General features: G+C 36.8%; 1 protein-coding gene across 7 annotated transcripts in view; it reads right to left on the bottom strand.

Annotated features, from left to right (window-relative positions):
• Positions 1–25,000, bottom strand: part of LOC136840129 (hexosaminidase D) — a 586,535-nt gene that overhangs the window by 238,180 nt on the left and 323,355 nt on the right. Inside the window, exon 1 of one of the 7 annotated variants that reach the window (XM_067106538.1) lies at positions 15,694–15,907. The exons of 4 other annotated variants lie outside the window; for them this stretch is intronic. The gene's annotated coding sequence lies outside the window, so the exon portion shown is untranslated. Of the gene's footprint in view, positions 1–15,693; positions 15,908–25,000 lie in introns of those variants that run through there. 2 more of the 7 variants (XM_067106530.1, XM_067106536.1) reach the window with 2 other exon arrangements.

Genomic DNA, 25,000 nt, shown 5'->3' with positions numbered 1-25,000 from the left:
TTTCTGTTATTTGCGCATAGTATCTAATGTTCCGCATATGATCTATTCTTTTTCTTTACACTGGATGCTATAGCCAACAGGCTTCCTGTTTTTCATAATGTATCTCTCGTTCTGTATATCACCTTTCCAACTTATTCTTAGACACCTGAATATTTCTCCATTTCGATACCGACCTCATGATCTTAATAAAATCCTCTATTATCTGTAAACCTTGATAACTCTCGATTTATTCTCTTATGGTCTATGATAACTATATTTCATCTGCGAACAGTTTAACGTTAATTTAGATGGCTTCCGATTAGAAGCTAGCCTTCAATTCAGTGAAGATCCCTTGATCACTCGTTAGTACTAGGTCCATTATCACTCGTTAGTGCTAGGTTCATTATCACTTGTTAGAACTAGGTCCATTAATACTTGTTAGTACTACAGTAGGTCCATTATCACTCGTTAGTGCTATGTCCATTATCACACGCTAGTACTAGGTTCATTATTAATTGTTAGAACTAGGTCCATTATCACTCGTCAGTGCTAGGTCCATTATCACTCGTTAGTACTAGGTCCATTATCACTCTAGTACTAGGTCCATGCCCTCTCGTTACTACTAAGTCCATGATCACTCGTTAGTGCTAGGTCCATTATCACCCGTTAGTACTTGGTCATTATCACTCGTGAGTATTAGGTCATTCTACCACTCAAAAATTTCCTCAAGAACTAAGAATGATTAATTCTCAGTGTAAAATGCAAATGAGGTTCATATATTTACTAAGAGAATGTATACATCTCTCACTCAGAGCCCAGTGAATTCTCGTGAAGCCAAAGGAATTTTGTTGGTGTTATACCATATGACTAATACGGTTTACTTTAACTGGTAGGGCTCACTTAACCAAATATACTTTGCGGTTTGGACGACAGTGCATTGGATTACAAAGGTTTCACATTATTCAGGGCATACTCATCTTTATAAAGCTTCTTCGTTCCTACCATATGCTTTAACTTTTCCCATATTCCCAGGTGGGTGCAAAATTTTGTAAGCCTACAAAGTATTTAGCTTTTTGTTTTACTTACAGCTACTCAGAGCCACACTTCCATATTTCAATAATTATTTGCATTCCCTTGTAGTAACTGACATTTTTACATGTGAAACCAAAGTGCAAGAGACTTGCTTTAAACAGTGAAGATTCTTGTAGAAAAAATACAAGCATACTGCATAAAAGTTTTCTCCAATAAATACGACGTCACCTCAAAACCTCTACGAGGAATATGGCGAACAAAACAAAGAAGGGTGAAAGCTAAATATAAAACTGAAAAATACTTGAAAATCAAGCATCAACGTAAACATGTAGGTCTAGCAATACGATAATGAAAAAAATAACGAAATAACACTAAAGAAGAAACCTTGGAAGTTACAATGACTAGCGTATTTTGAATACTAACGCTTCGAGCCGGCAGTTGTTTGTGTATGGGGCGGTGGTGTACTCTGTGCTATTTGCCCTGGGGATAGAACCCAAACCTAGGCCTATCACTGCTTTTAGCGTCGGAATCTTAAAAGCACCTTTTCGTGTGAATAGCGTCTAGACTGAAAATTCATTTACAAGATATATGGACGTACATGTTTTACTACTGGAGTATTCCCCCAGTTCAACTCTCAGTGAAAAAGAAAATAAATAAAACCACAAATTAGCAGTTTAATAATGATAAGCTGACAAGAGCATTAGTGCTGGTGACTGACCAGGGCCTGAAATGAAAGAAATTGTCTTGGTTTTAAGGTTTTTTTAAAGATGGTCGGCCAAAGTCCAAAGCCGATCCATCTGGTTTTGACACTAAAAGGATTTGAGCCAAAATCCTATTCTGACACTGATCCACATCTACAGCTGAATCACATCAGGCCCTGGTCTTGATTATGGATCAAAATCCGATTCTACTGATAATCCAGATTTGGGTCAGAAACCTCTACTGGCGCTGAACCAGACCCAGTCGGAGCCTAATTCTGGAGATTATCCAAACCCAATCAGGAGTCTGATCCCAGAAGTGATCCAGATCCAGATTCAGATCTTATACTGGAGTTGACCCAGATCCAGATTCAGATTTTATTCTGGAGTTGATCCAAATCCAGATTCAGATCTTATTTGGAGATGATCCAAATCCAGATTCAGATCTTATTCTGGAGTTGATCCAGATCCAGATTCAGATCTTATTCTGGAGGTGATCCAGATCCAGTTTCAGATCTTATTCTGGGGTTGATCCAGATCCAAATCAGAATCTCATTCTGGTGCTGATCCTGAAACAGATCAAAATCTTATTCTGGTGCTGATCCAGAAACAGATCAGAATTCCATTCTTTGATTAATACAGAACTGGAAACTTACACCAGAAGTCATTATATCAAATCGAAATCCTGTTCTGACCTTTATCCAGGTCCGAATAGGATGTTGGCAACTGGTGGATCCAATCCTGGAGCAAAATCCTAGACAAAAACCATTGTAAACATCTTGGGTCAGTGCTGAGTTTCCCAGAAAATTCAGCGAGAACCCGTCATTGTTCTGGAATACTCCTGAACACAAAAACACCAAAACGAGGCTTGAGAATCACGAGAGAGAGAGAGAGAGAGAGAGAGAGAGAGAGAGAGAGAGAGGTCTGTACGCAGAAAAAATTTAGAAAAAGAAGCAAAGAGGCACAACAAATGCAGAGGAGGCGACAGGAAATGATCAAAGGAAAACTTGAGCTTCAAAATATTTGATATGGCTGAGGGGAAGGAAGGGGATGTGGGGTGGGGGGGCGGTTAGGGGACTCAAGTATGATTTTATACCAATATCTCAAAAACAGTCAACGAACAAAATTATGTTGGGTAAACGTATATTTACGATAACAATATCTCAAAAACAATCAACGTATATTTTCGAGTTGCAATCACGAACAGACAATATTTCACTAGAACCCGATGTAATTTAACCAAAGTGTAAAATCTAATGGTCATTCTACACATTCTTATCTATTACCACAATAAGCCGCAGCAAATATGTTTCATGGCGGCAAATCCTAGAAAATTAAGAAAACATTAGTGTGATTAATTCTGCTAGTTTTTTCACACTCGAAAGGTGGCTAAATTCGGTCAAGGTACAGCGGTTTAAGATGACATTAGTAAAAGACCCACAACACAATTATCGATACAATGGAATGGAATATAAAATCTAAGCCAAAGGAGAAGCACTGGGACCTATGAGGTCATTCAGGCCTGAAAGGGAAACTGACAGAAAAAAGGTTTGAAAGGTGTAACAGGAAGAAAACCTCGCACCTGCACTATGAAACGCAATAGTATTAAGAGAGGATGGAAAGTAAGACGAAGAAAGAGGATATGAACGTAAGTACAGACACAGGAATGAAAGGGGTTGCACCTAGAGGCCGAAGGGACGCTGCAAAGAACCTAAAGATATGCCTAAAGTGTACCCCAACCCTCTTGGGGGTATAGCGGTTAAAGATGACTTAAACTCATGCAAAATCTCAGCTACAATTGCAAGACCCTACATAGAGAAGAGACCTGCTTACTACGCCTTAACTACACCTGACTGCACAAATTAACCTCCTACCTTTACTTTGCGCTGAGGAGACTGACCGACAAGGGCGAAAACAGCTCAAATCTGGGTTAAAACCGCCGCGGCAGATAACAGAATTCGGAAGACGAAGGAGAAGGAACAAGTGCCACTGATCCGAGGTGAAGCACGGATCAATACACATGTCTGCAGTTTCTTGTTCTATCAAGAGTCCTCTGTCTAATGAATAAGTGTATGCTCGTCGCCTCTAAAATTACTCTAGTTCCTTAATGATACGAAGAAAAGGAGAAAGGGGAAAGTTCACTTTTGATTCAGCATCAAGGGGAGGAATTTGACCGTGCGGTTCTTGGAAGCTACCCCTCCTATGACAAACAGCTTATTAGTGAAACACACACACACACACACACACACACACACACTTTCAAATATTAATTAGCAGTGATTACGTTTTTAATCTTTCCCGCCCCAATGGGGAGGGTTGAAGCCAGGAAGGGCATCTGCCTGTAAATCATATGCCAAACCAATGGATATTGGAAATACCTGGAAAAGATTAATAAAAACAGCTGACCCTGACTAGGATTAAGCTTAGAAGATATTATATATAGTGTGTGTGTATATATATATATATATATACATATATATATATATACACATATAAACATGCACACACACACACACACACACACACACACATATATATATATATATATATATATATATATATATATAGAGAGAGAGAGAGAGAGAGAGAGAGAGAGAGAGAGAGAGAGGTACAAGTTAAAAGGAAAATCCATAAAACGCCAGCAAATTGTTAAGAAAGTCATATACATAACAAGAGCCAAGGAGAAAAGCAGACGTAGCCGTAGGGTTTCTCAACCGAAACATTATTCACCATTGCACAAGAGAGAGAGAGAGCTAGGGAGAGGAGAGAGAGAGAGAGAGAGAGGAGAGAGGAGGAGACGAGGGAGACGGGGGATTTAAATAATGAGCGTCACACAATAGCCCCTTCCTACTTTCGGGGGCGGGACTGCAAAACCTAAGAAGATTACACGCAATTAAAACCAGCAAACAAAGGTAAGGTGAGCTTACGTTTCGAAAAACAAAAGCCCTCGCGGAACAAAAACAACAAAGACACCAAGAGCAGCGACCGGATCGTCACAGGAACGAAAATGCAACACAATGGGGGGTGGAAAATGTTTTGTGTTTCTCTTTTCATACGAAACACACGATTTCAATGAGGAATTACGACCGATGGAACACACAGAACTGGAACACACACATATACACCCAAAAACCTCTTCCCCTACGCGAGAAATTTGGAAATGAGATGGTTTGGAAATTACGCAAAAAAAATAATAATAAATAAATAAAAGCCAAGGTAGGAAAAGGCATTTTGCGAATGAAAAACTCATCAATAAAAGAGGAAGCAGTGCAATGGCGAAAAATACGGGAAATGTTACGTAAATCACAGAAAAAATTAAAAACGTATAAATAAACAACATATTTTATGAAATTTATCCACAAGGGCGAAAACAATAGACACAATAGACAATATAATGTAAGAGATTTATCAACACTGCAGGAAATTTATCAACAAATGCGAAGACATTAAACAACATATTGTAAGAAATTTATCAACAAGTACGAAAACAATACACATGCTGTAAGAAACTTATCAACAAATGCAAAAAAATTAAACATCCCACGGTTACAAATTTATCAACAAGTGCGAAAACATATAACAACATACTGTAAGAAATTTATCAACCAGTGGCAATAATAAACAACATACAGTAAGAAATTTATCAACAAGTGCGAAAACATTAAATAGCATACAGTAAGAAATTTATCAACAAGTGCCAAAACATTTACCAACATACTGCAAGAAATTTATCAACAAGTGAGAAAACATTATACAATATACAGTAAGAAATTTATCAACAAGTGCGAAAACATTAAACAGTAAGAAATTTATCAACAAGTGCGAGAACATTAAACAACATACAGTAAGAAATTTATCAAAAAGTTCCAAAACATTTACCAACATACTGCAAGAAATTTATCAACAAGTGCAGAAAAGATTAAACAACATATAGTAAGAAATTCATCAAAAAGTAAGAAAACAATGACAGATAAGGATTTTTTTCGACATCACCAAAGAAATTAAAAAAAATGCATCAAAAACTTACAAAAAAAAGTCACAGTAAAAAAATATAAGAAATCCCTAAACTTTAAACGCCCCCCCCAATAAAAAAACAATGAACGCTGAAGGCTAAGAGACCCAAATGTCATCCACCAACAGTCAGGCGGAGAGAGAGAGAGAGAGAGAGAGAGAGAGAGAGAGAGAGAGAGAGAGAGAGAGCGCGCAAACAAATCGGAGCCCTAAAAGAACGACTGAAAGAATCACCAACAGGTCGAATAAAAGCGCAAAGACGTCAATATCCTGTCGCAGGGGTCAGTGAGTTCTCTAGGGGGTTGGGGGGGGGAGAGAGTCTTTCTTCCTCTTCCTTCCACGGGCTGTGACAATGACACGGTTACCGACTAACCCTGGAATGAAGCCAAAACGTTCGGTTTGATGTTGTACTCGAGGTGGGGGGGGATATGGGAAGGGGAGGGGGAAAGATGGGGAGGAAGGGGATAGATGGGGAGGGGAGGGAGGGAAGGATGGGGAGGAGGGGATGGGAGAGGAGGGGAAGGATGGGGGAGGGGATTGTTGTTGAGATCACACGCAGTCAGGGTTCTGGCGTGGGTGGGAGGCTCCCTCAGGAAAGTTAAGGATACTAGGAAGATGTTGCTGTTGTTGTTGTTTACGTTGTGTTAGGCTGAGCTGGTCTTGTGCCAGCAGGGGTTGTTGCTCGCACGAGCAGCCCGGAAGTGCGGTTTCGACTGTGAAATATAAAACTGGTCTTTAAGAAACGGAAGTAAGATCGGTTACAATTTCAAAGCCCTCTTTTACCCTTTTAGTGCCCATTAGTTGAAGAGAAAGTGGAGATTCACTACGAGAACTTTTGGGGAAGGGGGTGTCAGGGGAGGGCAGGGGGTGAGGGGGTGAGAAAGAGCAAAGAGGCAACTGGTTGAGAGAGAGAGAGAGAGAGAGAGAGAGAGAAGAGTACTAGGAAACAATGCATCAACGACTAGCATTTATTACCAATTGTCAAGACAGGCTCTCCAGGATATGAGACCATCTCATTCACGATGAAGGATCTCGCCTTTTGTTACACTGTCAAGGCCTCCCAACTTAAGAAAAAGAAAACACAGCACTACACTAAAATAACAATAACCAGGAGGAAATACCTATGCTACACGATAGCACTGAATTAAAAAAATAAAAAAAATCCTTATCTAATATAACCACCTTTCACTTACTTTACCCAAGAGTGACAGTTCAAAATACAACCTGGCTTCACCCTTCACCGTTATGTGCATCGAGAATGACCGCAGCATAAAAACGTAACACTTGCCCAAACCACTCTTCAGCCCCCTTCAGAGTACTCACCGTAATGACCAATGCCACGTATAATTAGAGCGATACAACCCTTCTTTCGGAACGCGCGGATTAATTCTCATTCAGAGCAAGAAGAAACATTTCGTTCAGATTCAGAGGCTGAGAGCATCCAAGCAACAAAGAGTACGTTCCAGAGCTTCACCTTTAGGCCTAAGCGGAGGCCAGACTGGAAAAGCATCGCTGATGATGAGTAATGCTTTAGTCCGGGCGCGTTCGCGTATCAGACTAACGACTTAGAGATAGTATTTATTGACTTATGTAACTGGCGGAGAGAGAGAGAGAGAGAGGAAAATAATACGCCGACGAAATTATGGTGAATAATTTGGCAAAAACATCTCGGCTACGTGCCTCCTTGTTAATGAGGCAAATTTCAGGGCACTAATAAACAAGATCTATACAAAAGCAACATGGCTCCATTTAATTACTTTCGACTGTGCGCTGGTGTCAGAGAGAGAGAGGAGAGAGAGAGAGAGAGAGAGAGAGAGAGAGAGAGAGAGAGAGAGAGATTCGTTCTAAAAGTGCACAAAATTATAATAACAAAGCGTGTTCACTCCAAAGGAAATGACCAGTTGAGCATGTAAACAACACAACGCCAACTCAGGATGTCCGAACGTAATAAAATAGAGCAAGAGAGAGAGAGAGAGAGAGAGAGAGAGAGAGAGAGAGAGAGAGAGAGAGAGAGAAGTGGCCCGTATGTGGTTTCCCACTAACACTTAAATTGACGAACACAGCAAAGCAGACTAGACATGCGTTCTCCTTTGAAAACTTCTCGAAATAGTCCTTGGAAATTAGGCTAGATATAGGAGTGTATGGGTGGGATGAATAATAATAATAATAATAATAATAATAATAATAATAATAATAATAACTAATGATTATTATTATATTATTATTAATTATTATAGCATTTCTAAACAAACAGGATACCTTCATTTTTAAATCTCTGACATCCTGAACAGTAAAACAGATTATGCTTACACGTGTATATATATATATATATATATATATATATATATATATATATATATATATATATATATATATATATATATATGTGTGTGTGTGTGTGTGTGTGTGTGTGTGTGTGTGTGTGTATGTATACATATATATGTGTGTGTGAGTATGGTAACTTAATGTAACCTTGCCTACGGCGTTCCACATCGCTACTGAACCTCATTTTCGCAACACGTATACAAACACGCATACACAGACACAAACGGTCCCGCACAAGGGAAGGCAGGTAGGCCATTAAGCCCCACAAAACAAATAACTGTCTTCTGGGAGGGGAATCCGGACACGTCTCTGAACCTTAATGGCACGACCGAAGGAGACCTCTAATGCAACAGAAGGTCGGCATATTTGCATGAGGAGTCACGTGATCAAACAGACCAACCACTGCAGGCAGCAGCAGCAGCGGCATCAGCAGAGGGAGGGATAAATAAAAATAAAAAAAAATAAAAATGGCTGGCTTCTTCTCAAAGAACAAATTAAGTCGACGTCGAGGAGAGTCACGCCAGACCGCCATCCCCGGAATAAGGACAGGAGTTCGGCTTTCCGGAGATTGCTGGTCTAGGGATAATAAACAATGTCCTTATTTATTTGAAGCAATAAAAAGGTTTTGGAAAAAAAAAAAAATAAAAAACAGGTTTCTTCATTTGCATCGAACGACACCGAACAGCGGAGTAAATAATGGTGTGGGAGACAAATGCAATTATTATATTTCGTCTCTTTTCTAGTTTTACCTTTTTTTTTTCGTTTCTCCTTTATTCTTTTATTGCAGTTTACTTGTTAATGATGCATGGACGAGTTAATTCTTCTGACATAAGAGTAGTTTACTAAACAAAAAGTATTAATAAGAGCACCTTATAAGGCTAACAATATAAATAAGAGTAGTTAACTAAACAAACAACATAAATAACAGCAGCTCCTAAACTAACAATGTTAACAAGAGCAGCTTACTAAACCAACAATATTAATAAGAGCAGCTCCTAAACTAACAATATTAATAAGAGCAGCTTACTAAACTAAAAATATTAACAAGGGCACCTTACTAGACCAACAATATTAATAAAGGCAGCTTCCTAAACTATCAATATTAATAAGAGCAGCTTACTAAGCTTATAATATTAACAAGAGCAGCTCCTAAACTAACAACATTAACAAGAGTACCTTCCTAATCTATTAATAAGAGTAGCTTCCTAAACTAAAAATATCAATAAGAGTAGCTCACTAAACCAACATTATTAATAAGAGCAGCTTACTAACCTTATAATATTAACAAGAGCAGCTCCTAAACAAACAATATTAATATGAGTAGCTTCCTAATCTATTAATAAGAATAGCTTCCTAAACTAACAACATTAATAAGAACAGCTTACTGAACTAACAATATTAAGAAGAGTAGCTAACTAAACTAACAATATTACAAAGATTAGCTTCCCAAATTAACAATAATAAAAAGAGCAGCTTACTAAACTCAGAATATTAAGAAGAAAAGCTTACAAAACCCGCAATATGAACAAGAGCAGCTTCCTATACTAAAAATATCAATAAGAACAGCTTACTAAGAGAACTATCATTAAGAGTAGCTCTTTATAAGAGAACTATCATTAAGAGTAGCTCTTTAAACTAACTTTATGAAAAAGAACAGCTTACTAAACTCAGAACTTGTATATAAAAGTAGCTTCATAAACTAAGAATATTAATAAGAGCAGCTTACTAAACTAACAATATTAGTGCTAGAAGCTCGCTTAACTACGAATATTAATAAGAGTAGCTTACTACACTCACAATATTAATACGAGTAGCATAGCGAAATAACAATATTAATAAGAATACCTTACTAAACCAACAATATTAACAAGAGCAGTTCACTAGACTAACCGTAATAATAAGGGTAGCTCACTGAACTAACAATAATAAGAAGGGCAGCTTACTAAACTAACAATAATAATAAGGGTAGCTTACTAAACTAACAACAATAATAAGGGCAGCTTACTAAACTCACAACAATGATCATACGTACCAAAGACATCAGCCCCCTCCCATACAACTGTTATATAATGCATATGAAATGGATATACACATTTTCCTACACAAACACTCCATCTGTTACGGACGTTCTACGACTGACGTTGAGCTGGTACGAGCAGTAGGCCAATCTATTTGCATCCATTATATGCATAGTACAATAAAGCCCCGAAGGCCTTTAAGACAGATGGAGGATTATGAGCGAATAGGCCTAACATGCATCTCGTGTATGTAAAAGTGAACAGTTTAATACTATCTCTCTCTCTCTCTCTCTCTCTCTCTCTCTCTCTCTCTCTCTATATATATATATATATATATATATATATATATATATATATATATATATATATATATATATATATAATTTCAAGGAAGGTGGAGAAGGCTGAAGGAAACAACGACCCCCATATAGAAATGTGCAAAGCTGAAGAAAAAGAAGAAAGATATATAGGCCTATGTATATATATATGTGTGTGTGTGTGTGTGTGTGTAATTTTAAACAGCAGTGTGAGTGAGCTTGAAAACAATACATTAAAACAAAAAACATTAAAAAGAAACAGCCCTCTAAAAGTTTAAAACGAAAAAATTCACCAGAAAATTCCATCAGCTCTCTCGACACCACGAAAGGGTTCCCCGCCTTACATATACGGTTTAAAGACGAACTATTTACACATCTTGCACAGAGAGGAGGAGGAGGTACTCCTAGCACGAACGGGAGGAAGATCTTTCGAAGGCTGGTTTCCATTGAAACAGTATTCTACTGATTTACACGAACCTACTCGGAATCACGAACGAATATTGTAGAAGTAAATATAAAAATGGCTGTAGACTTAGGCTTAACAGAAAAAAAGTAAATATAATAAAGAGAAACCTGGGTATTTGGTCACAACTGACCTTTACTTTACCCTTCATCCAGCAAATATTGGTTGCAGTAACAGGTAGGCTAATCATGGCTTAAATCTAACAGATCCCCTTGCACTACAGATTAAACTCAATAAAAGTTTCTTAAAAGCTACCGTATAGATATATAGAAGTCTTTTCCAGAACAAAAAATTCATTTTTGATAAGAATTTTACCGTTTTACACTAATTTTCAAAACAGTTACTATACTAAAGCTGAAACTTCCTCGTCATTATTACACTCCAGTGGAATTTTCAATAAAAACACCATACAAATGATTTTCCAATATAGCCTAATTAGCCTACGACAATTTAAAGGACTTTCCAACAACATACCTCCAATAATATACATATACACTGTCTGGGCGTTAATACTGAAGCTGTAAATTGAATAACAGATATACAAGTATACATGCTTCTTCTTTACCCTTTCTTTGACCATAAAATGTTCCTACAGGTGTCATGGGGTTATAAGGGGAGGGGGAGGGGGCGTTGAGAGCGAGACATCACAGAACCTTCTTAAATATTATAATGACGTTGACGAAAGTAATCAACAAGCTAAAGTAACTCTTAACACCAGTTTATGTCATCTATTTACTTACAAACTTCAAAAGCAGTTTTCAGTTGAAAAATAATTCGTAGAAGTTATTTTCCAGCTTAGCCTCTTCCCCTACTCGTAAATAACTCGTCCTCAACTTCCAACAAGTTCTGCTGAGAGAGAGAGAGAGAGAGAGAGAGAGAGAGAGAGAGAGAGAGAGAGAGAGAGAGAGAGAGCGTGTGGTAATTAACCTTCAATCTAATACCATAAGCGTATTCTATCTTAGCGCCCATGAGGCGGGCAGATTACACGCGCGGCTGAAGGCTAAACTCTCCCTGCAGTGACATTTAAGAGGATTATAACTGTAACTACAATTATTCCAGCCTCCAGGCAAGATGAACCTTGCAGGAATTAAGACTACATTTAGAGCAAACTCTGAAGATGCAAAAACACGCACACGGGTTTATTTTGTTTTCCTTTTTAGTTTTGCAACAGTAAAACGATGAAGATAAGCTTGTAAATTTCTCCTTCAATTTTGTTTTTGTGGATGGACAGGGAACAGGTCAGAGGAAACAAGTAGACAGTGATTTGCAGTTTCCATAGATGGCAAATTATCATCTTTGTAAATGATATTCTCTTTATGTCAGGGCTTGATTTACCTGACAATCATGTTACTACCGTCAACATCTTTGTTACTATCATTATCAAGGTTACTGGTTAGTTAGTCATACAACACACAACGGTATTAACTGTAGTACTGGCAACAGCAATATACTACTACTACTACTACTACTACTACTACTACTAATAATAATAATAATAATAATAATAATAATATTAAATAAATAAATAAATAACAAAATCTCTTAGGCTACAAAAATAACATCACCCAAGAAATAGATAAGACCACACTCAGGTACGTTGAGCAGAAAAAGAAGATGAGAACTTCCAAAGAAAAAAAAAAAAGGATGGAGAAAGATTTTTTTTTTTTTTTTTTTTTGCTGAGTAATAAACTGAAGCTTCATGATTATTGGTCGGCCATTTCGCTGACTCCTTTCGACCATAGAGGCCCCTGTTCTGGCACTAAAATAAAATAAATAGAGAGGACGAATTTCAGCCTGGACAGCTACATACACAAGCTCTTATTAATGAGATCGATACTGCTTCACCCTTTTGAATAGAGGATTACCAAATGGAACACTTAACAAAGCATAATAAGAACTCATTACAAATTCAAGAAGTCAATCATATGTACAGCTCTGCGATAATGAATAAACATGGCACTAATCACTTTATGTTCTGCACAAACATCTGATCTATTCTAGAGAGAGAGAAAAAAAAGTTACTGTTTAATCACACAGAATGCAAAGCGTTGCCGATCATTCCTACCCTCTACAAAACCTAAACCATCTAAATATTATTTTTTTAATTACCGTACATCACTAGCCACCAAATATACCTTATATCCTAACCCAACTGACTTTCAAACATTGTTTTGGTTTTCTTTGACGTCCCTTAATTCTATGATTTCAGTAAACCTACAACTGAACTTTAGCCTATCATATATATACTAATAATTTCATCATCAAACCATCGTGGCATAAATTTGCCAACCATTATCAATCCTCTCCCAATTCAATGACTTGATACCACAGCCTCCAATTTCAGGAAGCATTATAACCATATCTGCCAGTTTTCGTTTGCTACATCACTACCTAATTCGTCCCCACTGTAACGTTTTCCGGATCTTTCCTAGACAGTGACCCCCAAGCAGTCCAAATTTTGAATAATGATCCCGAAGAAATATCAGTCCTAGATAACGACCACAGCCTTGTCGGGGTCACTATCTAGGAAAGATCCGTGGGGATCTTTCCTAGATAGTGACCCCCAAGTAATCCAATCCTAGAAACATGTCACTATTAACTATGACTCTCAGAATCGTGAATTCTGTCCTAAAACAAGTCGATATTCTTCTATAAGCAATATAATGAAGTCCCGCTTCCTGTAACTTCCCTTACACAAACGCTTTACTAGCTGCTCAATATATATCACTCTCATAAACCAATATTCTAACCTATATTGTGACTTTCCGGCTTTTAATGTTAACACCTGGTCTTAGACGCACATCAGCCCAATAAACTCCTCCAGCAGTCAACTCTGCTCTATATCACCAATATCCAGCAACATGTATAGGCTAATCACCATGTATAACTTCAGGACCGTTCGTAATTATAACTTTTCCATTGTCAAATCCGGTAAAACATTTTCCATGACATTTCTATATGTATGTATGTATATATTACATACACACACACATACATACACACACTCATATACATACACATAAAACCAAAATACCATCCTGCTTATTGTTCTTATTCCAGCTGAATCTAAACCTCTCGTCTCACCTTGGTGCACCTGGGTAAATTTCCCCGATTACAATTTTATTAAATTAAATCCCATTTCATGCACTTGTGTTCTGGATAACTACCGGTAATTCTTCTGCACATCCGGCGGAACCGACCCACATCTCTTATTGAAAACATTGAACCTTAGAATGCAACTCTGGATGTCTGCACAAAATACTTCGCTCACCTAGACCCCAAGCCTCTCATTCGTTCGTTAAAACAGGCATTTGTCTGCCAAACAAAAATTAATCCTTTGCAATTGCAATCTGTACTATGCACACCAGCATTCCGCTCTGTGATCATTTCCCTCCCGCCATGAGCAAACTTGAACACTTCCTCTTCCTTCCGGTAAATAAGGAATTAATGACACCAGCTGCGCCTCTATGTGCGATAACACACCCTTAAGTTGCTCTTCCATCTAAACTTACACAACAGAGTGAGTGCATAATCTCTCACACTTTTAATAGCAACTTTCCTAGTAAACATATTACAAACAGGTAGAAACGCTCTATAATGCCAAGCACACGTTACACTAACAAATGTAGGCTATACACACTATATCTATGTATCTACATGTATATATAATTTATTCAGCTGAGGCCACAAAATGTGTTGAAATAAAACGAAAGCGCTTGGTACTTCTTTTATTTTTCCTGTGGCCTTGGCTGAATATACTGTCACAGCCTAAAAACTGACATATAAGCATTATATATATATATATATCTATATATATATATATATATATATATATATATATATATCAGAAATTCTATGCAACAATAAAATTGAAGGACCAATCGCCATCTATACACCTGACCACCACTAGCAGTCACGGCAATAATCCGTTGACAATGACCGCATAACCTAAGTCAAGGACAAAAATTACACCGTTAGCAGTTACACATATCACGTCAGTTCGTTCTTTGAGATAGACATGTAAAAAGTAACAACGACTATAAGATCGATAACGATAGCAGAAAGTGTAACAGCAACAATAATTAACAACTGAACTCTTGTTAGATTGATTCGTCTAGCCAAAGTAAACCTTTTAAGGAATTAATGAACAAGAAGGAACAAGCAAACCTTTTGAAACACCCGTTAAAAGGAAGCTGACTTGATTGAAGTCACTAATATTCCACATCAGGACTTTGCGTTACCTGTTCCTGGCCTTTCTTAATAATAATAATAATAATAAAATATTGTGCCGATAAGGTGACGGTAGACAAACGGAGGTACCTTCCACACCTTCTACCCAGTTGGCAAAGTGAAATTACTGAAAGAATAAACAAAAAATTACAGACAGGCCTAATCTGATTAAAACTATCTTCATGAAATTGAGAAGTGGATAAGCCAGTCTATTTCCTTAACAACAAGAACACCAGATAAAGAGCGAATCAGAAATATTCGATAAATTTACCACTTATAAAGAATTAAGAAGAGAGTCGATTAGAGGTTATAGCCCCACGGCTACTGTCCCTTGGAGAAAAGACCTTGAAGACACCACACCTACCCAAAAAGCAAACAGAAAAGAGATTGAGCCTAAATAACTACGATGCCTACGCGGCTGTTCAATAAATCTCTATACAGCAAATTGCACATATCCCTTTAACCTTGGCAGGATTCATTCTACTCACCATACAAGAAAAATTTCGGTTATCCCTACAAAATTTGTAATCTGCTTACGAGGTGTAAATAAACGCCTTGAGCAAACCAAATTTAGTTTAAATATCTTGTACACTCGCTTTTTTCACATGATTTAAGCTTACCTGCAAGGTAAACACCACTTCAGACATTTCCACACCTAGCGATAAGTACGTGTCGGTGCAAAATCACCTTGCACATGGAAATGTGATATATCTCCAAGATTGAGAACAATGTTCGAGAACGAAACGTTGAAAGGCTCCCGCACCGACGTCAAGCTTCCTACTAACCACCAACCGTTCGGATGGAGCTTGGGAGACTCCAGTCACTCCACTCCACTCGCACTCGACGAGAGTCGAGAAGCCTCTCAGAGGCATCTTCGCCTGTGACGTCACAGTTTTGGGCCAATCGTGGATGGGGTTCACGTGCGTCACCGCTACCTCCTCCACTCAGACGCCCTCCCGCTGATGACACACCCATGACGTTTTCCGGCATCTGCCAATGAGGAGCGTATTCATCCAAAACAAGGTAACGTCACCGCTGTCGAGATCAATCAAGATAGCGGGCCAAGATTCAAGATTTTCCTGTCATACCTATAGTTGTACGTAATGAGTTTGCTGCCTCAGGATACTCACCTACGACGGAATAATGAAATTGACACCCGATATCGAACAGAGAAAAAAATGTCTTTCCCGCCGACTTCCGCAGACCGGCACCTGTTACGTCTAACTGTACAAGGCGGGTGGAAGAAAACAGAAAAACAAAAATAAAAATGACTAAACATGGACGCAAGTTCAATGCCAAGAGATATACGCGCTGGCACTCATAGAGAAAACGAGTAAGGTTATTTGTTTTGGCGTTACATATGGGGCTCGTTCTTGTAATAGGAAAATGAAAAATCGGTCTAGGATACCACATAGCTGCTGAATGATTTTAGGGTCAAATTTATAAACGAAATTAGATGAATAAAAACACACATGAGAATATATATATAAAACGAATTTTCACTAGCAATCACGTGAAGGAAACAGTTCACTACCAAAACGGGAAAATAAAAAAGAATACCTGGCAACAAGCCCTATGGTTTCATAATCAATAACAAGAAAAGCGGACGCGGCCTGGGACCAGAAAATCAGACGCGGCTGCCGTCGTCGCCTTCAAGGAGAGTTTGCTTTCGTCAATAGACCCCAAGTTGAAGGACTCTCTCGCCTAAAATCGAGGTCTCGGTGAGTCACTCATTCATCTTGACTTGAAATCTCCGAGCAACTTTCTTTAGAAATCACGGGAGCAGGGTTGTTACGTAACCGCTAGACCACGAGCGTGGTTATTTATGATGCGGGAAAATGAAGCAAAACGCACTTGTGAATAACATCTCAGTTTTTTAAGTCTTCTTAAACTCTTCAACACGTTACCACACTTACAAGCCGCCGTAAAGCACGGCCCGTGCTGTCATAAGGCCGGCTTGTTCTAAAACCAACCAATAAGAGAGCAAAACTGAGATTATTACGAAAAAGTAAAACCTGAAATGAATCTCATGAAAGCATTTACGGTACTCTTCAAGTGATATCCTTTCAGGAGGAGCCAGACATGATGAATGGCAGATGTTAAATTTAATTGCATGGAAAGGGTGACAGACATTTTGAAATAATGCTGTAAATGAACATAATTCAGCCCAGAGAGGGACACGCCCTATAAAATATGTAATCAAATACATTTTCCCCTAAACGACAGTCATGGCCCTATTAAACACACGTTTTCTTTTTCTTGTTTTCATTGATTTCTTGGTCTCACCTTTGCAAATTACATCGCCATGATGAATGTATGTAAAACTGTACATTAAATGATACAAGACGACAATAATACAAATGAGGTATCATTTAACGCCAACTACATGCAAAAATGAAATTAATAACAATCATAAATTTTAATTGCGAAAAGAAGGAAGACGACAGTTCTGACGACTTACTCTCAATTTTCGACTGACTTCTGGAACTCATTAACCTCTCTGTTCAGAATCTCATCCTTTACAAAAGGCAAAACCATTATTTTTCAATCCCTCTATCTCCGCCCTCTTACCCTAACAAAACGACGTGAAATGAAACACTGATTTCACTGTGATAAAACTGATACTATCCCAAGGTTGAGATTGTTTCTTTGAAGAAACTGAAAATAGGAACAACAGGATTACAATAACACACTACATTTTGTTGTCTGAAGCATGAACATTATGTTTGGACTTTCTCTTTCTCTCTCTCTCTCTCTCTCTCTCTCTCTCAAGGAACACCTTTTCGAGCTCATGCCTAATAAGAGATAATAGAGTGAAGCAGCCCGGGGCTCGGCCTGCCCAGCATGACATCGATCTTCGCTTGAGAGAAATATTGCTCCATAACCCAGCACGCATTACATAATCAATCTTACATAAACATTCTCTGACAAAGCGTCCTCAAGAATAAACAGTAAGTTGACGATTCAGAGGCATAAAAAAAATTACTTAAAATTTGTATATAAACTTCTAATGGCATTCTGTGAGAATGCAGGTGGAACGAGCCATGACATTACTACGAGGAATGACTGATTTGTTTCTTTAATCTGACGTCGACAACATGAATTATTATTATTATTATTATTATTATTATTATTATTATTATTATTATTCAGAAGATGAACACTATTCATATGTGATGTTCATTAGGAAGTAAGAGAAGGTAAAGGGAAATACAGAGTGAAGATACCTCACTTATAACAAAGAAAAAATAAATTCATAAATTAATAAATAGATAAAAACGTATTAAAATGCAAGGAGAATCAGTGAAAGCAACAATTAGCAATAAGCGTACAGGTGCATCAACCGCAGGTGAAGCTGATTGTGAAAAATACAAAATAAGGAAATCAAAATTACCATTACACATACAAACGACATACCTCCTCATTTATGAAATGGCCTTGTAACAAATTCTGTGCTTTTCCTTTATTTTTTTGGTTAAACGAATGCGATATATTTTCTTTCTTTTTCTTTATGCCTCATTCTTTGCAACATATATAAGGATTTGCTTGGTATTCTACTTTAGATAGATACTATTGACAATAAACAATCACGTAAGCTACACGGTTTCTCGCACAATAATGGTTTCATATAATCACAAGTTATTTTTGCTTCTATGGAGCACATTTTCTATTTTATTTGCTATAATGTCTTCCACTCCTTCCGGAACATCGCTTAGCAAAAAGACATACTTTCTTCCCTTACCTTTATTTTAGCAAACCCATAAAAGGCCCTGTAATTTTCCCTATTTTATTAGTCGTTACCTCCACAAGCCCAGCCCCTAACAACTACTTTATTAGTTTTCCTCCCCCAAAATACGGACAAAATAACCTTATTATAGAGGCAACAGTAATGCGGGAGTTGCGGTGAGTTATGCTTCGAACAGGGCTACAAAAATGCCAAAAATCCAGCTGTTTTGCGTGGAATGTGGTTTATAGTCCTGCAGGAACGCAAGAAGGCTGTCACCGGTAGACGTTTAGTTATGTACCGACAATCTCAGCTGCATACCTTCCATTGAAGTTTGTGATTCGCGCGCAAAGTTGCTTACAATGATACCCTTGTGAGGGAATGAATGAACGTACTTGCTAAATCTTTTATGCGATGTTTACTGTGTGTGTGTGTGAGTAAATCTGAAATATATCTTGTATACAAAACAGGTGGGTGTTTAAAGAGCAAAATGGTGCCATGCGTGCATTTACAATGTTAACATGCTTTTTAACGCTTTTTTGACAAAAAAAAAAAAAAAAATCAAGACGGTTTTTTTTTAACCATAGAAAATTAGCAAGTTACTTGGTCGAACACAGGAAATTATTCCAACTTGTATTTTTAATAAAACTATCGTTTTGAAAAAAATTTAAAAACTTGATTTCACCAAACACAGACGTTTATGCATGCGTGTTTTATCGAGAAAAATATTTCATTCGGTGTGCTTGCCAGAAAAAAGTTATTAAAATTTTATGCCAAAATATTTCTTTCACGTGTTTTGACTGCCAGATGTGATTGTACAAGTTGACCTAAAGCCACTTTCTCTCAATGTTTCAGGTGATGAGTTTTAAGGAGTAACAAATGAATCAATTTAATAAAGTACCCTTAGAATTATGTCAACCTAAAACTTCACATCCAAACAGAATAACAGATTTAGATGGCAAGTGATTAATATGCTTATCTTGTATGTACAGAAGAGTATACAATGCATGTTTATACAAATATGTACATCTACCATACACATAATCCGAATAGGCATTACCCTGAAGTACAGTTACTATTTGTTCTGAAGAACAGCTATTGACACAAGCTCAAAATTCACTTTGTCAAAGCAAACACATACATGACTAACCAAGCAAATTACCTAGAGAGAGAGAGAGAGAGAGAGAGAGAGAGAGAGAGAGAGAGAGAGAGAGAGAGAGAGAGAGAGAGAGAGAGCGAGAGAGAGAGAGATGCTTTGGTATAAAAATAATACAATTCGGGAATTTGTACCTCAATCAACTCCCATGTACTGTATGTATATATATACATATGTGTATATATATATATATATATATATATATATATATATATATATATATATATATATCAATTACACAATGCATACATATATATATATATATATATATATATATATATATATATATATATATATATATATATATATATATATATATATATATATATATATATATATATACACGATAACGTGTGTGTTATAAGTCCCTATGTCTGAAGAGGTGTTACAGGATACAATAAAATTAGGGTAACGGCACCATGAATTTTGAAAAAAAATCATAACTTCGGAAAAAAACAAGGTTTCTAAAACCTCTTTTTTTTAATTTAATTCAAAATTTCAAGCAGCTCATTAAATACTGTCACATATGATCCCTAATTATAAAAAATGATAATGATCAACATGAACAGAATAAAAAAAAAAGTCTGAGCAAACTGGTTTGGTATCATTACTGCATAACTATCTATCAATACGGCAAATCTCTTCTCATTATAATAATGAAGCAAACGTTCACTGATGTTTGCACAAGTCACTCTTGAACACTGATGCTTTGTTTAATAATATCCGCGATTCAGCGTCATCGGCAAATAATTGCTTCATTAAAAATGAAGACCTTAATCTATTCGCATGTCATTCACTCTTGAAACTCACGGCCATTTAATGCAATTAATAATTCGTTTGCTTTAGCTTTTATTTCTTTTTTCTTTTTTTTAGTTCCGCGGCCTGTTGTTTCAAACAATGGCCTTAATTTTTTTTCTTATTAGTAATAATCCTTTTTAAAAGACACAGGTCGATATACTGTGGAAGCTAATGGCCTTAGCCTATCTAAGCCACGGCACATTAAGTGAGTCTAGCCTAATCTCTTTTTTTCCTTACATGGACTCATTTGTCGCGTTTTTTCTTTTTACTTTATTCGTGTCTCCCTTTTATTCTTTCCAGCTTCACTTTTATTCCTTCCAGTTACACTTGAATAATGTTGAAAAATGTTGGAAAGGTGTAAATTTGTATTACAATGGAGCAAAGAAGCTTTCTACGGACAAATTCCTTATTTCAAACATTTTACGATGGGGCAAAGAAGCTTTCTGCTGACAAATTCCTTATTTCAAACATTTTATGATGGAGCAAAGAAGCTTTCTGCTGACAAATTCCTTATTTCAAACATTTTATGATGGAGCAAAGAAGCTTTCTGCTGACAAATTCCTTATTTCAAACATTTGACTCACACAGATGCTACTGACCACAGCTATAGATTCTCATCTGATTTTCTGTAGTTCTCGAAAAGTTTTATTTCGTTTACTGGCAAGTTAACTTAAGTTAGGCTAAACCAGTTAGGTGGGGCCCTAGACGGCTCTGGGACATGACTGGAATCGAGACTAGACTCACGTCAAGTTGCTGAACTGAAATGGGCTAATTATTACGTTTTTCACTTCCGAGAAACCCCGTGCCCTCTACTTTCAAATTATTGAAATGAATTCCATACGGAATCGAAGTGCCTCCTCAACTTAATGGGCTTATTTCTTACCAGCTACCTTATTATGATTATTTTTTGCCTATGCTATCATGTTACACCTGATACATTTTTAGAGATATCTCTTACTCTGAATGTTAAGATGTTAAGTATAATGTTAAGTATAAAATTATAGGTTAGTTTAGGTTAGAAACTTTGTGGAATTAGTGTCAGCAATATAGTGTTATCTATCTATCTAAATACATACATACATATATATATATATATATATATATATATATATACTTTATATATATATATATATATATATATATATATATATATATGTATATATATATATGTATATAATGCTACTGCATTAGATTTACTTATTGCCATCGATGTATTTTCAGTTTAGTTTTCTGGAGAGAAAACTACTGAGGCTAGAGGGCTGCAAATTGGTATGTTGATCATCCACCCTCCAATCATCACACATACAAAATTGCAGCCTTCTAGCCTCAGTACTTTTTATCTAATTTAAGGTTAAATTTAGCCAAAATCGTGCTTCTGGCAACGGAACAACGCAGGCCACCACGGCCAGCTGAGAGTTTCATGGGCCGCGGCTCATACAGCATTATACCGAGACCACCGAAAGATAGATCTATTTTCGGTGGCCTTGGTTATGAGATATACAGAAAACTCGATTGCTCCGAAAAAACTCCGGCGCATTTTTTACTTGTTTTTATATAAACCTCAATATATTTAGAAGAGTTTCATCCCACCTTCTACCGGGTTATGGAACGAACTTTCATCCTTATGCTGACGTATATACCAAATTCACGTTCCACTCATTTGCGAGAAGCTTTTTCCCTTTCACTGTCAGATTACGGAACGGAATGTCCCGTCCTTCGTTACATCGGGTGTTAGAAAACATTTTTAATAATATGCAGATCACATAGTGAGCGCCGTTACCTGTTACATGATTCATATTTATTGCATTATATTACTTCTCATTGTAATAGTGATTGCATTATGTTGCTTATCCGTTGGACTTTCCTCAAATTTAGACCTTTTTAGTTTTCTGTCCGTCCGCACTTTTTCTGTCCGCACTTTTCTGTCCGCACTTTTCTGTCCACCCTATTATCTTAAAAACTACTGAGGCTATAGGTCTGCAAATTGGTATGTTGATCATCCACCCTCCAATCATCAAACATACTAAATTGCAGCCCTCTAGCCTCAACAGTTTTTATTTTATTTAAGGTTAAAGTTAGCCATAATCGTGCTTCTGGCAACGATATAGGATAGGCCACCACCAGCACGTAGTTAAAGTTTCATGGGCCGCGGCTCATACAGCATTATACCGAGGCCACCGAAAGATAGATCTATTTTCGGTGGCCTTGATTATACGGTGTACAGAAAACTCGACTGCGCCGAAGTTTCTTCGGCGCATTTTTTGTTTTTTACTTGTTTATCTTTCCAGATATAAAGAAAAGATTTTTAATTCATTATAAGACATCAATCAACCACGAATAATAGCAAAGACAACAGCAATATTAATATGAAGATAATGTAAAGCAACGACCGTATTCTGTAAACGTGGAATCTCTCTCTCTCTCTCTCTCTCTCTCTCTCTCTCTCTCTCTCTCTCTCTCTCTCTCTCTCTCAATCTCTAACTATTATCAACCACATACCATCTAGGAATAAGGATATACGCAGGTTAATAAGTTGCCAAAAATATCTTTCCCAAGAATACATACGATACGGTAGAATGAAACACGAAATCAACCTGTCAGGTACAGGAATAGGGCACACAATCTCTGCTGCGCCTAAGGAATGAAATGCCATTCATCTGAATTATATCTGTGTGTGTATGTATATGTATATATATATATATATATATATATATATATATATATATATATATATATATATATATATATATATATATATATATATATATATATATGTGTGTGTGTGTGTGTGTGTGTGTGTGTGTGTATACATACATACATACATACATATATATATAAAATATATATATATATATAAAATATATATATATATATATATATATATATATATATATATATATATATATATATATATATATATATATATATATATATATATATATAGTATAGTATATGGGACATGTCGCAACTTTCAATAGCATTGATAACGCCATGAAAAGAAGCAGAACAACAATTCGTTAGAGTAGCCGTATACATAAAAAAACATAAATCTATTTATAAATAATAATTGTACCCTATGTTTGGGAGATTCAAGACAGTTGAACGGTATACACTCTACTTTAGCAAGACGGTTACGAAAACGAATAAAACCGACCCCAGTGAATATTTCATTTACGTCGTAACATGGCAACAAAACATCACATGATATAAATTTGATTGTATGGCCATAGACGAAGTTTTTCTTTATCAATCAAGTCTTTTTTTAAACTTTAAAAAGTAAAAACAACAAATAAAACAGCAAAAATAGAGAAACAGCAAAGCTGTTCGCTATATTCGTATCCTGTCAGGGCATCTGAGTTCAAACCTCGCACGGAACGTTTTGAGTGCCACTACTAAGAGAGGTTCAGTAAATAAAAAAAAACGAACCTTAATCGCTACCTAACATATTTCCTCTTCAAAGAAAATTTGAATATTCAGTCTAAAGGGATTCTTCTTCCTCCTTTCCGACCGTACTTTTAATCTTCTATTAATCTTCCAGTGTATGGACAGGCTGTCAGTCACAAGTGTCAGGAAGACAATATGTATCTGAATATAATGGTTCAATAAAACATGCGTTACGTCTGCCTGCCTAGGTAGACGCCCCCCCCCCCACCACCACCATCCCCGACTACCTGCCACGACCATCCACCCACCCACCAACCCACCTACCTCCCTCATTTCTCAAAGCTCTTGAATTCTAAGTTTTCCTTTGATCACTGTTCCTGACGCTTCTCCCGTTATGGTGTTTCACTGCCTTTGTTTTGTCCTAATCTCTTATTGACAACCTCTCTCTCTCTCGTTGTGCGTATGGATATATATATTTATCAATTAACGACAAAGTACAATTTTATTTCACTTCCTTTGTTTTGTCCTATTCTCTTATTGACAACCTCTCTCTCTCTCTCTCTCTCTCTCTCTCTCTCTCTCTCTCTCTCTCTCTCGTTGTCCGTATGGCTATTATTTATCAGATAACGACAAAATAAAATTTTACTGTTGTTTCCTCTCATGCTTTTATCATATCTAATTTCCGAAGTAAATTGCTTTTAATCAATAAAACAGCCCAGGGAATCATAACATTTTTCCTACCTCGAGTTAATGTTTGCTAGAAAACTGAAATAAGTGATAAAAAAAATTACGTCAGAACGCATCATTTTTATTTCTACAAGACTCCTTATTCTTGAAAGTATCGCAAGTCAAATCTTAGAAACAA

The sequence above is a fragment of the Macrobrachium rosenbergii genome, chromosome 7 (genome assembly GCF_040412425.1).
Source record: "Macrobrachium rosenbergii isolate ZJJX-2024 chromosome 7, ASM4041242v1, whole genome shotgun sequence".
Classification (NCBI taxonomy): domain Eukaryota; kingdom Metazoa; phylum Arthropoda; class Malacostraca; order Decapoda; family Palaemonidae; genus Macrobrachium; species Macrobrachium rosenbergii.
This window is presented reverse-complemented; position numbering and strand designations above follow the sequence as displayed.